Source organism: Neodiprion pinetum, chromosome 3, assembly GCF_021155775.2.
Source record: "Neodiprion pinetum isolate iyNeoPine1 chromosome 3, iyNeoPine1.2, whole genome shotgun sequence".
Classification (NCBI taxonomy): Eukaryota; Metazoa; Arthropoda; class Insecta; order Hymenoptera; family Diprionidae; genus Neodiprion; species Neodiprion pinetum.
In genome coordinates this window covers 40,729,166-40,746,000 of record NC_060234.1, presented here as the reverse complement: position 1 = coordinate 40,746,000, position 16,835 = coordinate 40,729,166, and the positions used below count along the sequence as shown (strand labels likewise).

General features: G+C 43.2%; 1 protein-coding gene across 1 annotated transcript in view; it reads right to left on the bottom strand.

Moving 5' to 3' along the window:
- The window catches only part of LOC124214519 (uncharacterized), a 278,457-nt gene that overhangs the window by 59,763 nt on the left and 201,859 nt on the right, over positions 1-16,835 (bottom strand). The gene's annotated exons all lie outside the window — the stretch shown is intronic.

Here is a 16,835-nt window from a genome sequence, read left to right as displayed (position 1 = left end):
CATCGTGATACAGAATATGAGTTACGTCGCCGCAGCGATACACGGGATTAGTCGAGTCATAACTCCTCTTTTTTATACATCTTCTCCTGAGACCGTTTCTCACTTTTATTCCTTTTATTAGGGTCGTTATACACTTGAAAACGGGCGCAGCGGCTGCTCTCTAGAGCTAGACAAATAAGTTATTAGCTCCCTATTAGTCGGACAATTCCTGCCCCCTTACCTAAACCAATATTATTCGCCCTTCGAGAGGGTTGAGGCATCGTTATTTATTTCCAAATTTTGGTAGGGTGAGTCCTTCCTTTTTTCCTGATCCGTTCTCTCCGCGAGGAGATATATTGCACGCATCCGATATCCCGAATTGTCCTTCGGCTTGGGCAAAGGATAAAAAATAAATATGCTCCGCGTGTAATTTCGATTTTCAATCTGTAAACTAACCTGGTTCGAATCATATTTCTGTAGCATTGTAATGCCACAAAAGTCTAATCTTTACCATCTTCCAAATTCTGGGAGCAGACTATAGAGTCAGTGGAATTCAAATGGTGAAGTATTCGTATAATATGTATAAGTAAAGCAAACGGGCGCCGATGATCGTTGTGCGGAATGAGCAGCAGCAGCACCAGCACCGTATTACCGAGGTTGCGAGTTAAGGGTAAGGAACGTGAACATCGGCAGCTTCAAAGGGCGGTAACCTTATACTCATACTTATTGCTTTTGGTGTATTAATAACATAAATATTTGAGTAAGCCGTGCCCGGCGAGGAGGAGGAGGAGGAGGAGGAGGAGGAGGAGGAGGAAGGACGCTAGGCTGGAGAACGCAGACCGTCCTTTATTCGGTCTTTCCTTCCTTCTCCGACTTCTTCAACTCTTGCTGTGCAGTGTGCTAAGAATATTTTTTACGTTCCACGCTCCGTTACGATACGTGTACTAAACTACCTCGAGGTTCTGGTAACAACCCGGTCACGCGTCTCCGTATTTCACACATACGCCGTCCTGCAGCTGTAAAAAATTTTACGCCTCCATGGGGGGCCCTCGGAAATCGAGCGAGTACGATACAGATGTAAAATAAATTTTTGACAAAGGAAATATTTTTCCCCGATCCTCCGTGAGAATTTAAACATCGGCGATGATCTGGGTAAAATTTCGCTGCACCCTCTTTGATGCTTCAACGAATAATACCGTTTAATTGTCGACTGCAAAACGACCTAATTGCAGTAAGTAATTATGTTTCAGAAGCAGGTTCCAAGGATCACGCCAGGCTTGACCTGGATTCGTGCTCGCGGGGAAAGAGAGATCAAAGAGGTACGTTTTTGTCCTTGATGGATTCAAGAGGGAACCGTAACCCATCTTGACAAAAACATAAGTACTCGCGCATACACGTATACAGTTCAACTTTCAAAGTAAGTTTTTCACAATGCAAAAAGAAGTATGAATCGGATCCAGGTCAGCTGCGGATAAATCGACTCGTATCGCAAATAAAAACAAAGAAACAAAAGAACACGAAAACATAGCCTAACATTTGTAGAATGTTCGATAGACGAACTCAAACGTTGCTACGTAAACAACATGGCGGCCGTTGTCGACTCACATGCGATTTTATATCGGCCTAAGAATCTTTTTCAACCGTGTCCAAGCATCGAGTGCCACATCACACCGAAGAGCGCGATGGCAAGAATGGCTTGGACATAGTTTCACCTTTGTCGATAGCTCAAAAACGTATAATTCATTCTTAAAATCAAATCATGACGGCGGGCTTGACGTAGCCGCACATGTTCCGCGAGTCTACGTTTCTCTTCGTAAAATGTGCGCCAGACGGTCGACATCCCGTTTTTTCATACGTGACTTATACATACAGTGTATACACGTGATTTAGGTTTCATACTCTTTTTTCAACTTCAAGCTGTATTTATTCCGACGTCGGGTTATTTTTCTTTCTCTCCGTTGTCCGAGGTCCTTCAGCCGCTCGTCTTCTTCAACAAAAGTGGCTAATTTCACGCGTCACCGATTCTGCACCCTTAACTCTTGACCCTCGAACCTTTCACTCCTCAATTGACACATTGATCGTACCAACGTTATCTGTACTTGATATATTTTGTTGACAAGGAATGAAGCCGTTCATAAAAATTATCAATTCGGATGTCATGGTACCCGAGATTTCGCAGGATTCACTGTAAGAGTAAATACGAAGGTGTTCATACGCATGCAAGAGAAATGGTGAGTCTGTTGCAGCTAGTCAGTTGGTCGTCGGACGTTCTAAATTTATAATTTTTGTATGTATTCAAGTATCGACGAATCCTGTTTGGGGATATTAGACGTAAAATAAACCGTGGCCGACTCAACGATACCTCACGAATAAAGACAAGTCCTCAGTTTCATTGAATTCATTCCGACGTCAAAGAATTCTCCTGTATACATGTATTGCGCTGTATTTAACATTTGGAAATGTGATTATTAGTTTCTAAGTAATCGTTTGCGTGTGCGTGAAGTGGATGAATGAATGACGGTAATTTTCTAGACTATGACGAACTATAAGTTTCGTCATCAATTATCACTGAACAAAGTTGCTTCCATATAAATAACGATCTGAGAGTAAGATAAATTATGTTTAATTTTTTTATGCGCATTACTTAAGTACATGAATAAGTTCCTCACGTATAGTGAATCGGCAATCGTATGGAGATATGAGGCGAGGACCGAAAGGACGCTCTCTCGAATTCACAGTCGGATGAACGGCTGACCTAATAAGAGGGCCGAATCTCTTATTCCTGCTATTCCATACATGTTATACCCGATCAAAGCTAAAACCCGCGTTCACGGTCGACGAACGGTGTTCGTTTCCGCTCGGTAGTTACCTGTATCCCAAGGGAAAGGTGAAAGCCTCGGGACGGCCACCCTTCTTCGGGACCTTGGTCCTCAAATCCACCTCTACGCGAGCTGCGAAGTTATAAGGAGAGGCGGATGGATAGAACGATCCATAGATACCCGTATCAGTATTTTTATGGATGAACAATCATCGGTTTGTAATTAAAACTTCATATAATATTCACTTTATAGGTGTAGTAACTTTTCCCGCGTTTGTCACTAGCAGGTAGAATTGAGTATCATACACGTATATAAGGTGTGCAGTCTACCTACAATCCATGCAGCACAATCGTTTCTTTTCCCTGTAGTAGAAAATAAAAGGAGACGGATCAAAAGAATAAATATAAATAAACCGTTACGAAAAAGAAGATTAAAACTCTGATGCCATTCTTGGAGAGATTAAAAATTCCGATGTACCTACCTTGCTGCTCGGCGTTCGTGCGCTACGTATCAACGCTAGAATTATTTTCTTTGGATTATACATCAAGAAGTATGTTTACAAAAGGTGAACGTGTTTCAGACTGTCCTCGCAATCCTCGAGTATCGAAATAATTCAATCGAAAGAAAATGGAGTTGCATATACCTTGGATCCAAGCAGATTGAGAAGAACCGAGTAAAGAATATGCCGTAGTGCCGTTCCAAAGTGGAGACAAACCGTACACAGATTGGCAATGCGATCAGTTGACGATGGTAAGCGAAGGTGACATGCGCCAGGATGAGGACTGTACTCAGAGGACGAAACTGGAGCAATTCCAGATGTAATGGTAGAGTAGATCACAGTTTACGCGGATGGGAGGAAAGGCGACTTTGAGCCGGAGTGGATTATGCCTCGAGGCATTTCCGTCGGCGGCGTAATTTCAACCGCAAAGGAATTAATTTGCGAAACGAATGCGGTATAAGGTGTACGACATGTTGCAGTACGTGTACCGCGTGTCGTGATGTCGTGTCGGTGGTCGTGTTGTTGCACTCATATACGTATAGACCGCGACGGCAAGCAAAACACCGGAGTAATATTCTAATGCGTTGGAGATGATGCCGTGCGGAATAAAATGTGAACGAGTAATAATAAGGCGGATGATATGGGGAGGGCGAGGACGAGGACGAGGAAGCGCGGAAGGCGCCGGAGCTGGTGTCGGAGTCATTTCACTAATTCACCGGAACCTCCCGCGGCACGAAGGTTATACAACCTGGTGCAGGGATGAGAGACGGGGTCTCGTTTCTCGAAAGGAGACTCGAGCCAATCGCTGCAGTCGTTGCACCCTCGAACTGCACCGAGCTTTTGGAAGAAACAAAAGAGTGACGTGTATGTGATACTGGAACGGTGGCTGCTTCACCAACACCTGGAGGACAGACAACGGAGAACTGCTCTTTTTCTACCCCTGCGACGCACCCTGCACATTCGATTATTCCTCGGTCGGACCTTTTCCGCAGTGAAACTATGTCAACCTTGCTAGAGTTGCCGGATAGCCGGGACTTGATTTACGTTACTGTAATACGACAGGAAAAAGCGCACGGTGTGAACATTCCAGGATTGTCGGTGTGCACTGTCTTTCCCAGAATTGTCTGGCACACTTCGCTGCGTATCAGACTGCGATTTTACACGTTTCTCCACGTTGCGCAAGGTTCTACTTTCTCTATTCTTGCATTCCGAAATTCCAATTCCTATTGGGTGCAGGGTATTAGCCATTTTTTTCAACCTCAAGGGTTATAAGAGATTCTGCTACTAGTGAAATTCTGTTTCTTCAAAATCAACTGCAAAACACATCACTAAATAAGTTTGAATGATTTCTGAACCAGTTTACACCACTTAATGATGCACCGAAATGACTTGAGACGACAAATTGTTGAAAAGGTCGGGAAATGATGGAGTTTTTGATTTGAATGACTCCATGCTGTGTCTTTGAGGACTCGACGAGTCTCCAAGTCCTTTGTTGTACAATTTAGGATTAATTTTGAATACCTCAAATTAGGAGTAACAAACTAGTGACTTGAATATTGCCTAGTGAAATTAAGACGCAAGAAATATTCTTGATCAATCGGTAAAAAATTCTTCACCCTTTCTCCCGGTGTCTGAGCGCAGCTGCAACCCGTGAGCACCATGGAACGGTTTAAGGAACGTTCTCGTCAAATAATGGGTTAGGTATTCCGGATAAGTTCTGGTTTGGACGGTTTTGGTGTTCGGCTCTGGAAGTAGGGTTTGTTTTCGTGGTTTGGAGAGCTTCGAGAGCCGTGTCTTCTGGTATACCCAAAAGATTTCTCTTGCTCTCAGGGTTTCCGCGCTGTCGGTCTTCCGTGTTTATACGGATTACGGAACGAGCCGGCGACACATCTGTAAATACAACTCGTAAATACGTTACTCGACACCTGGAACACGTCGCAGTTTCCTAGGCTTTGGAAAGACGATCAATCCTTCGATTGTCTCTGGAAGAAGCATTAAGAAATATAACCAGTTCAATAATATTGAGATGACGAATCATGGAACCAGAATTAATCTACGATTGTAAAGCTAATGAAAAAAGGAGAGGAGTCTGCTGTTCATTTGTAAAAATTAAAAGCCGGCTTTATATCGTTGAGAAAACTGTAATCAAATTCGCAGATTTGTAATTGACTTGGCAGCCATGGGATATTGTATAATTGCACTGCTCCAAAGTGGTTAGTTAGTGAATTCGAATTGAGTTGAATACAGTGAAAGCGGTGGTAGAATAATCATGCATCCCTGATTCTACAAGGCAGGATTTTTTCTTGTACAAGCGAAATCGAGCGCCTCGTCATGAAGTGGTTAAAAACTGAACTCTTCGTTTCAGTGATAACTGTACAATGACATTACGCTTTAATATTGAATAATTTTATCGTAGTAGCAAAGTTTTTTCTTTTGTTTACACTTTTCATAGTACAGTATATCTTTCGTTTATTAAAGTCAAAATATTTCTACTACAGCAGGTACGCAAGGTTGGTTTTGGATACGGATTCCCATAATCACACTTACCGACACTTAGCAAGGACGCAAACCTTTTTCTAGAATGTCCCGATTGTGATTCGGTTGAATTTTCGAAAAAGGTTTGCGACTTGGCTAAGAGTCGGTAAGTGTCGATAAGGGAATCCGCATCCACAACCGTTTTCATAAAATTGGACATGACGTTCAAACGTGCTTACTTTGTTCTGTTAAAAATGCCACGTGAGGCGGAAGCAGGCTTCTCGCGAGGATCATCGCGCGAGTTGCACAAGTTTGTCGTGCAAAATGTGTGCAAATGTGGTGTGTGTACCTAGGTACTTACGCACACGCGTAATCACGGGGGAAACTTGGCTAGGTCTGTATATTCCGTGACGGAGTTTCGCATACGCGCCGGGTTGTCGCCAAGTGGATGAGTGCAGCCGACCCAAGTGGCGTCGTCGACCGTCGGAGACCGTCGAGGTTCATCAGCAGTGGAATAAAGCTAGGCGGCCGCACGCGTTGCGTTGACGTTTCAAAAAATGTGTGCGAAAAAAATATAGCCGTATCGCTGCAATGCAGCACTTCAATTAAAATTATTGCTACACGCGGCTACATCCGAGCATATCGAGGTTCGCGAACGTATTTCCTCGAGTATTACGATCATGGATATAATAATTTGCAACTCTGTGCAAATTACAATGAACGCGCAATTTTTCCTCGAAATTATTTTTTCGGTATGCGGGGAATAATTGTGCATGAAAAAAATTAATCGCCAGCCGCAGAGTTGAAACACTTTACAGCGCGTAAGATTAATAAGTATTTTCTGTACCGACTTGCGGCGTTTTTTACAAACACTTATCTCGTATTTCTCTATTCTATCCGCTTTAAGTATTCGTTGGAGTAAGTTCGTGTCCCTTGTATCTGTGCGTTTGGTGGTAGCCAGGGAAACAGAATTGCTCTTTTTTATTCTCTTAGTTTTTTACCACCTCCCAACGGTACAATTAGAGGGAAAAAAAGATTGATAAGATAAAACTGAGTTCAGCAATGTATGAGTTGTCAATTACTGAAATTCAAACGATTTTTCGTCAAGACCATATAAATACATTTCTGTTATACTCAAGTCACATGCGCCAGTAATAATACCCTAATTTCCAGCAAAAAACTGAAATTTGCAATCATTTATGAAAAATGATCAAAATTTGAGAGGCAATCAGGAATACGTGAAGAGCTGAATATATTTTCGGTTGTACAGTGACAAAAAGTCTGTGTTACCACATTAAATACAGTTATCACAAGCGATTCGTAGTATGCTCTATGAAAGTTGTATTCTGGCGAAGTTTGCCAATTTTATCGTAAGTTTCAGTTAATTATAACATAATTTGCATAAAGTAATCTCGGAGTTTACCATTCAGAGTAAAATGATAGATTTATGAACAGCATCTACTGCAGTGTAACAATTAAACATGATTAATGATCAGAGCTATCAGGTGTAACAGAGTCGAATAAAGCTTGTGAATTCCGGTCCGCTATTTACTCATTTCCTCATACATTGGTACGCCTTATTGCAGTTTGACGGCTGACTGACCGTTCTACCGAACCCCGCAATTTGCTTAACCTAATTAGGGAACCCTGACAGGAATCTTTGACCGATCGACTCCGTGCTCGGCCAATTGGAAGTTACACGTGTTTTCGGGAAAGCGTCTCGTACCCCGGAGCTTACACGCGTGTTCGAACCCCGCGGGTGAAACTGGAGACCATCCAGGGCGTGCTCCACTCGGAGGTCTTACAAGTGTCAAAGATCACTGAACACGTCAAGGATCCCAAGGATCCCCCGGCGTACAATGAGCCGACGTCCTTGGTCCCCAGTTTCGCCATATTTCTAATTAACCGTCGGACTTTGGCTGCCGGACGAAATTCGAGGCAATTTTCAACGAAAATGTAACCTGAAGTCCGCCGCTGCGGTGAGGTTACTTCGACCGATTGCCGCTTTTGCGGCAAAACGTTTTACCATCACCATTGCAAAGTTTCAATCGAGTCTCCGCTAGTTTATAAATTTCAAAAAATACACTGTCCGTGTTGTGACAAAAATTGTTCCGTGTGCCACATATTTTCTACTCTACGTTGCTTTGAAGTCTCAGAACATATTTTCCGTTTTAGAAAATTGATGGTTATGGCACAAGTATTTTGAGCGTTACCGAAGAGTTTTGAAATTATTAATCAAACGTCATATTTTCACAGCATGTTCAGATTCACGCATTTTCCGGTATTAAATACTGCCGGTAGTAGGTATTACACGTTGATAATTTCATGCGAAAGCTGTACGCATCTGACGATCTCCGAACCATTTGCTGGCACGAGAATTAACGTAAACAAAGTTGCGATCGTAATTAAATGTCAGAGATATCTCATCGTTTCATCTTCATAAATAATTATGGGTATAATCCTACACACGGTATAATATGTATATTTCAAATCAAGGGCTGTTTTCTCGTGATCTAGAGTATGATATGAACCAAGGATTTCACCACAAATTGAATGCGTCTACCAATATCAGGTCCAACTCAAGTCGATCGTTCAAACTATTCAATGAATATTTCAGGGCCTGTTATTACTTCGTCTATACGTAGGCGACTGTTGACCGCGGGGAATATATGATTCGATCCGAAAGTTATTTTGCCCTGGGAATATACGCGTGTATAACTACAGAAACTGACTTCTCGAACTCCCAGTTTTAGTGAGTTATACTCCGAACCGCGATGGATAATTTTTAATTTACGGTTTAATCACCTCTGTTTACTTTTATTTGCCCCATAACTCACCTACAAGAATCGGTTTTATTCCATGCAACGATACTGATTGTGAAATTGTTTCTGCTAACGAGAAGTGACATTTCTTTCTGTATTGGAATAATCCAAGCGCGGTGAAGAAATTAAAGAGCTTTTAGGTGGACGCGAAGAGTGCGAAAGCCGTGATTTTTATCTTTCTTCGTTATAACCTTGTATGTATAACTTGACTTGACTTTGGGCGAAAGCTTTGCTTTCTCTCGTGAAGAGTCGTTTAACGTCGTTACGGTGGCACATTAAAACATTACTTTGGGTACTTTGCCATAAAGCTTAACGTCTATACGCGCAAGAGCGTCAGACGTTTTCTTGCCTCGAGATACGGACAACCGCCTCACTTGTCCTCTTAACTTCTGTTCCAAGCTCAGTAACAAAGCAGCAAACGTTATTTTTCTCATTTTTGCTCTCTGCTTGCTGCACGAATGCGGATAACCGCCGAGTCACGAGGCTCATCAAGTTTAAAAACAAGCAAAACGCGAATAAAAACGAGTCGGGTCAACTCGCGGTTTCTGTTATACCGAGTTGCAAGGATGAAGGAAAGCAAAATGGCCTGAAAAATTCACCGAGAAAAGGATACAAAAAAAAAAAAAAAAACGAGAAGCAAATTTCAAATTACTCGAGTTATCATGTCGGGCAGAGACGACGAGAGGCCGGAGAATGGATCAACCGCAAGATGCTCGGCAGGTTGCACGGACGACAGAATGGAGGAGCTGAGGGCAGAAATTTTGCGACTCGAGGAACGGAGCGAGGCTCTTAGGAACGATCGCGCCGAGTACGAAATGAGCTTTCAGCGAGCTTTGCTTCGCGGGGTTAATCCCAAAGCACCGACGAACCCGATCAAGTCCCTCAAGCATCCCGTTGCTGGCGAACGCGACGATCACATTCTCGCCTCGACTTCGTCTTCCGAGACGGACGTCGACGATTATTTCAGTCCCGTTTCTGCCGATCAAAAATCACCGGTCAGAAAGAAAATCGCTACCAAAACTCAGAAGATTGCAAAAAGTGGAAAGAAGAATAAGAAATCCGAGAGATAAGATTGTAACTTCGCCGTTTTCGATACACAATTTTTCATTCTATCTCCTTGACATCAATAAAACCTGAATACGCAGCGATTTGAAAAAGAGTTTCGTTTGTCATCGATCGATACTATACCGAAAATGTTCGAACATTTATTTACCGGAAATGGTTCTCGATTTCATCGATATTTCACACACTTCAGGCTGTCATAAACTCTCTAACCCCTGTGAAAAAAATTTAAAAGAAGCTTTTCTCTTGGCCTTAAAAATATTTCGACAAACTCTTTGGAGAAATTACAGTTTCTGGTGAAACCTGCGGATGGACAGCCGTCATTGATTCGTGAGAAAATGAGTTATCTCAATCCCGACGAAGTCTGTTGCAGTTCTCCGAAAAACGTTGAAGCAGGACAGCGAGTAAAAGCTCCAGCAAACAATCCATCATCAAACGGCACTGCGCAATCCAAACGTATCGACAAGCTGGAAATTCAGGTACATACTATTATAACTAACAGTCTGAGCGAAACGAAAGAGTTTAAAAGTTTCGCACCACTTGTTCAGCTTATCTTTGTCGATATTCGGCGAAAAATGACGAACGAATGGCGAATATTAGGCATGTTCTTTTCACCTTTTCCCCTAAACTTTTGTCACTCGTGAAAATATAATTGCTTATCGAGGTCCTCATAATTTTCGAGGTAGATGGCACGTCTGGCTGAAGACATCGCGAACATAAAGAAGGAGCACGGTAATGCCGCGAGTGCAATCCAGCGAGCCATACAGCGAGGATTGTGCGGCTTAGGGGGACGTTACAGACTTTTCAACGACACTCCCTGTGTTTCGGGGGGCAAGATCGAGGGATCCTCCAGGAGTTCCTGTCGCTTCAACGCCTCCGGAAACTCCTCGACTATTTCGGTGCCGAACATCAACAATAAGGAGGATGATGAACGGGCTCGGGAGAAAAACAAAGACGGAAAAGACGTTGCAAAAGAGGATGAAAATGGTTGCCCGCAATTCGCGCTCGGCTGAATTGTAAATATAACCTGTCCTTCCGCATTTTCATCGTCATTAAAAAGCATCGCTAAACTGGATCTAAAACGAGCTTTTCTATTTTCGGCCTTTCCTTCAACGGATATTTTCAATCCACCGCAATTGAGACGATTTCGGATAAAAATTCTGTATAAATTCTCAGTCCATTACGATTTACACTTTTGAACTCTTCGCAGAGAGGATTTTTTTCGAACCGTTCCTGCAGCGACTCACGTTTGTGAAAGCTGCTGACAGGCAGTAATAGGTAATCACGTATGATCGCTCGGGGCGTAAACGGGCGTATATTATATTGGAAACTGCGGCTGCGCCGGTACATTTTCAATATCGTTTTAATTAATAAATAACACGCACCTAGGCCAGCGGTCGATGTGTGTCGGGGTGAAATTGAATTCCACGCTTGTAGCCGGTACACCTACCTAGTGTGCACCTGACGTACCCATAATATCCACTGTAATTTGACTCGTGTCCTCCACAAGGCAGAATTCGTTTGAAATATGAAGCGTTTTTTGACACCAAGCGACTCCATTCACGCGATCATTTCAACGGAGGCTCAATTTGTCATATGTGCAGTTTGCTACCCGTGCAGAGACGCGAAAATCATCTCCGACGAGCGACAAGGGTCCAATTTATTTCAATCCCAGTCAGGAACGATTTCTCTTTACCATCATCAAGGACGGCTTGGTGCTCTTGATGGGCATAAATTAACGTCAGAACCGATTCCACCGTCGTGAATATTTTTCTTGAACACTTCCGAAGAATTCAGACGCGTAGTTCTTTCACGTTTGCGGAATGCAATTCCACGGGAACCGTGAGAATGAAAGAATAATTAAATTCTTCGGACTTTCGAAACCGTCCAACCCCGTGAGCAAGGATGCAGCAAAAGATACGAGCTCAGTTCGCCTCGACGAATAATGAGATGCACTCTAATGATCGATTATTATAATTCGATACCGAGACTCATTCTCGATAATAAAGTGTAACGAATAGGATGAGAGCCGGGGACCCCCGCTTGGGAAGAGTGACTGGGAGATCTAATCAGGCAGCGTCCATATTGCGAGTACCGACCGCCCCCCGACCTCGTCCTTCAACCTTCCACGTCGGAGGCATGCAGGGTCTGCCCGGGACTAATTCCGGGCACGAGCCGAGTTCATTAGCCAAACTATTCTGGGCAGGTAGGGGCCATTTTATTTCCGTGTTCCGGGGCCCAATCAACCCCCTCGTAAAGACCGAGAAGCGACTCGATCGGGGCTCAATTACTCAGCCAAGCAGCTGTACCGGAGGGATTATAATAAGGATGTAATGGAGGATCCTGAATTTGCAGGTATTCAGGCGGCTCGTGATTCGCGCAGGGACTCCGTTTCCTTGGCCTATTTTTATTCAGCCCTCCCTTTTCGAGCGCCGAGTAAGCTCGGCGAAGCTCGAGAGAGCCTTGCCCAATTTTTGAAAGCCGTAAAGAATTTTGCCGAAAGAGCCACGAGGCAGTTCGGATAATCCGCGAAGCGCGATGGGCGGTTTTTATTTTATCAGGCTCTTTAGCCGGACGGCAAAAGACGGAGCCGGAAGATCCTTATCCGAGGGACTAATGGTAAGGATGATTCGCCGGAACTGACTCGAGGCCTGGATCTGCACCGGCAGCGAAGTCGGGTCAAACGGAATATGGGAAGGTTTGAGTGACTTTCGAGTTATTTTTCAACGGTATAAAAAGCGTCGTCCGCGAGTGCTTTTGTGCCGCGAGGGCAGCCGCAGATCCCTGCTTTGTGATATCTCTGGGCAAATATTAGGCGTATCAGAGCCTCGGCTCGCGACTCTGTCTCCAATGTTTTCATTTGATATCCACTGAATGCCAGGCCTCGGCCGCGATCCGCATTCAGAGAAAAGATTGCGAGAGCCATTTCCCGGGTAGACTAGATGACGTCTTTGAGATACGGCTCTCTCTCTGCAGGAGCTTCTTGTGGACACACTCGGTGCAGTCTGCGGTCTGACATGCTCGTGCGATACTCGACGTTTTTCGAACCCGTGGCGCCCCGGTCTTTGCTGCTTTCTTCGACGTTTCAAGGGGAGGCTGCACACCCTCCGGGATTAAAAACCGGAGGCTTCGCCGTTTATTTCCATTCTCCCGAGTGTACGCGTCGGACTCGAACGCGTTTCGAAAATTTATTCCATGCGTATGAGCGATGCTTTTCCTTTCAGGCAGAGCGAAGCGATTCCGCGTTAACCGCGGTTAAGAATCGCGACTTGACGATTCAATTGGGGACGACAAATCGATGGGAATAATAATTTGTGCAGATGAATCGAGTGAGCGATCGTCACTGACAACGATCTTCTGACCTTCTTTATTCCGTAATCAGTCCGTAGCATCTCGATTAACAAGACGGCCCGATACCGTCTTCAGTTTTGAATATCGTTGCCTTTATCCTAATTGCCAATTACCGGCGATTATTCAACTGCAAGATGCTGAGTGTCGAACCAAGGGTTTTAATTCTCTCATCACCGTGCGGTCGTTGGTCCGACATAATCGAGTATAACGCTTAATTTTAAATCGGTTTCGCATTCAACTCCACGTCAAACGTGGCAGCAATTCAGACCTTACCATCAAAAGTGACTTTTAATCTGATCTTAGAGTACACGATCCGTAAGAGTGAGTGAGACGAGACCAATTCGAGCCACGATTCTTGACTCATGTCAACAAATTTGGAACGAAATATTAATTCCACCACTATATACAGGTCTCTAAAAGATGCACCTTATTATTTTATACCTAGATTAGCTGTAGAGAATCGCGAGCCAAACGATCAGTACTGTCTGGCGTATTTGCTTATGCTACCTTTTATAAGGAACCTCCTTACGGCGATAGCGAAACTTTGTAGAAATGAAAAATTCAGGCTGCACGTGACGTTCCCTGAAGAAGAGCTGAAATTTCACTGTCGCAAGTTTCCTGATATTGACAGATTTCGTGTATGCATAAACGACAGACTCGATGAAGCTTCGGGGTTCGATGCAAGTGTCAAAAGCAGTTGTTTACTGTTTCGGAATAGGCCGTTTTCATCGCTGCACGATTAATCTGTATCGTTCTCACATTGAATTTCTAAAATAGCAACAAAAAAAAAAAGGACTAAACGAATAACCTACGGAATATTAATTGGAAAAACATATCATGTTTCCCACGTGGATTGAATCCTTTTATTGCAACCGCAAAACGTTGGCAATAATCTTCTCGCTGAGAAAAATTTCTCCAACTACGATACATGATTCATTTTTCAACAGATCGGTTGGTTTGAATTGTTTCCGGTATGCAACAAAAGGATATTTCAGTATGAAGTACTACCACCGGGGGATCCAGGCAGGGAAATTGAAATATTCGCTATTGGCAAAGCTTTTTCAATCCAATATAACGCGTACAATTTTGTACTCACAATCAGCTTCGCCGGAGTGAAACCTGCACACCGTACTGTGATATATTTCAAACGGATGAAGTTTTCCGCCAAAGTATCTAGAAGAACAATCAAGTGCCGATGATCTTCCGCATTGCAGTACGACTAGATAGACGTTATTAAATCCGGTTCTAGAGTCGCACTTTGAGACGACAAACAATCAGACGCAGTGTAACAAGTGTCTGAGAATACCTACGATCGACTCCTCAGCGAGGCTATATCGCGAGATTTGCTTGCGCGGGAGCGTTTTTGAGACGACTTCCGGATATTTCAACGCCGTAGAGTGAGAAGAGGAAACAAGAGAAAAAAAATAAAAAAACAAACCACACACACACACACACGCCTTGCGTATAATATAGATCGCGTAGTAATACCTTCGCTGCGCGTTGCAGTTTCTCAGAGACGATGCCGCGTTTATTTCCGCGCAGAATGGAGGATTTTAAGATCAACTTTTCACCGGGACAAACTGCGAGAGCGAGAGAAAGAAAAACGAGGAAAACAGGCTCAAAAATATGTGTTTCAATTTTCCTTCCCGAACAGCGCACACCGCACCGTTTCCGGAGATATAATAATCTTGTAGATAATGCCGGCTGGGATGCTGCGGGAAAACGGGACGTCTGGTCTCCTCCTCTCATTCCCGTTTCCCGGCCTCCCGAGGGAGCCAGTGCAGCTTCATACGCGGCCACATTTCACCTCGAAACTGTGAAACGGTGAAAAATAACCGGAACAATAATCACCGGATTCGTTACAATGCCGCAAGCTCGCGGAGAGCTTTCAAAACTTCACGTACGGGTGACGATTGATTTCCGGGTGGCGTTAAGAATTGACTCACGGTATCGCCTCTGCAAGTCTCGCATCAGCGCGGGAAATGCATTCAGTTAAAAACTGTCGCAGGTGTCTAGACGGAGTGAAGAAGATCACGAGAGGTGAGACGATGAATGAAAGTATAAGGCTCCAGACTCACTCGAATTACGTCACGGATTTGAGCATTAACCTCTCCGCTTTGACGCCGGAAATTCAACCTTGAGCTCGTTAACTGTTGACGAGGTGGAAATACAGTGTTATGTACGCGAAGGGAGAAGATAAAAAAAAAAAAAAAAAAAAATGGCTCATCTCGTTGGGATATTTTCTCGCCTTAATCACGCGAATAACTCGCATCGTCGTGAATATGTGGAAATAGAGAGGTACTGTGGATACATGTACGCAATGTGCATAATCCAAGGGTTGCAGAATTGAGCGCGTATCATTTGTACGGGAAGAACAATTGCGAAGGCTGCTCGACTGCCGGCAAGTGCAGCGTAAATCGGTTATAGAAACTTCGGGACAATCGGGATCCGCGATCAAAGCGAATACACGGATGAATGCCGGCAAGGCAAGATGGGAAGTCTGTTCGTGGCCTGTGAATAAAACACTCACACAGAAACGTGAAGACAGGTAGAAGTGTCGAGTGGAAGGTGCAAACTTGCAAACTCCCGCTGCATTGCGTTTAATCGGGTGTAAACTCGCTGAGCATAAAAATTGCATAATAGGTGATGGGGGGATGAAGCTGAAATTATAGATGAAAAAGTTGGATTCACACCCAACTGCGATTACCGCAGGTTTTTCACTGTTGCAGGGCACTCGCCGCAAAGGTCGACTTACTTCGATGCGAATTTATGTATAACAAGAGAAATGCGTAGGACGTTAGAAACATTCGATTGTTCGGAATTGTAGGAGTATTATTTCAGTGTGAAGTTTCGAAAGCTCTGCGTTGAAAGATGAACGAAAAAAGAGAGAATCTTGAAATTTTATAACCGTAAGTTTAATTTACTGAATTTTATTAAATTTCATTAACGGGGTAGTTAATTGGGTTTTAAAGTTTTACGTATTCTTAATTCAAGAGATCGAACTTCTCCCTTCGATGATAAGAAATCATTATTTTGTTTTGCTTGTCCATGGTACATCATCTACTTAAAACAAACCGTGGATATTGACGAGGATTATACCGGTAAATAATCAATGTGAAGTAAGAACATGAAAGTGCGCCGACAATCGATTGATTTATCTTCGATACATTCGGTTACATTGTAACAAGAAACTTTTATTTAACAAGGAAAACCAGAGAGACAATTTTGCAAGTAACGAAATATAAATGATATGCAGAGAGACAATTTCGGATGGTAAAAAACAAAAAAAGAAACGAGAGGATAGACAATTCATACTGAACAATTCAAACGTTATTCATTTTGAAAACGTTCAATTAATTATAGTGGTGAATAATCGAATTGAGAAATATGAATGATTTTCTTTTTTTTATATCTTATTTGGTATGCCATGATTATGTTTAAAACTTACGAAACGAAAATAAACTATCTCTGACACTTGTTTACTTCACACGGTAAAAGAAAATTGTTTGATTTAATGTTAACGAAGTGAAATATAATTCAACCGCCAATATCAATGAGAGAAAATCGTTACGGCAAATGGTTAATTACTTCGTTTTAACCCCTACAAAAGTCTTTCACCGCTGTCTCATAGCTGTCAATGAATTTCGAATCGGTGTGTCAGAAGTAGACGTATCATTACCGAGAAAAGCAAGCTCGGAGGAAGAAGGAAAGGTGGGACGGTATCGGGTATGTCTGCAATTATTGTGTCGTCCCTGGATGCCGCGGTTTATGATATGCATACATAAAACGAGCGGATAGATGGGAAATAATGAAGGCTCAACCGCGAGA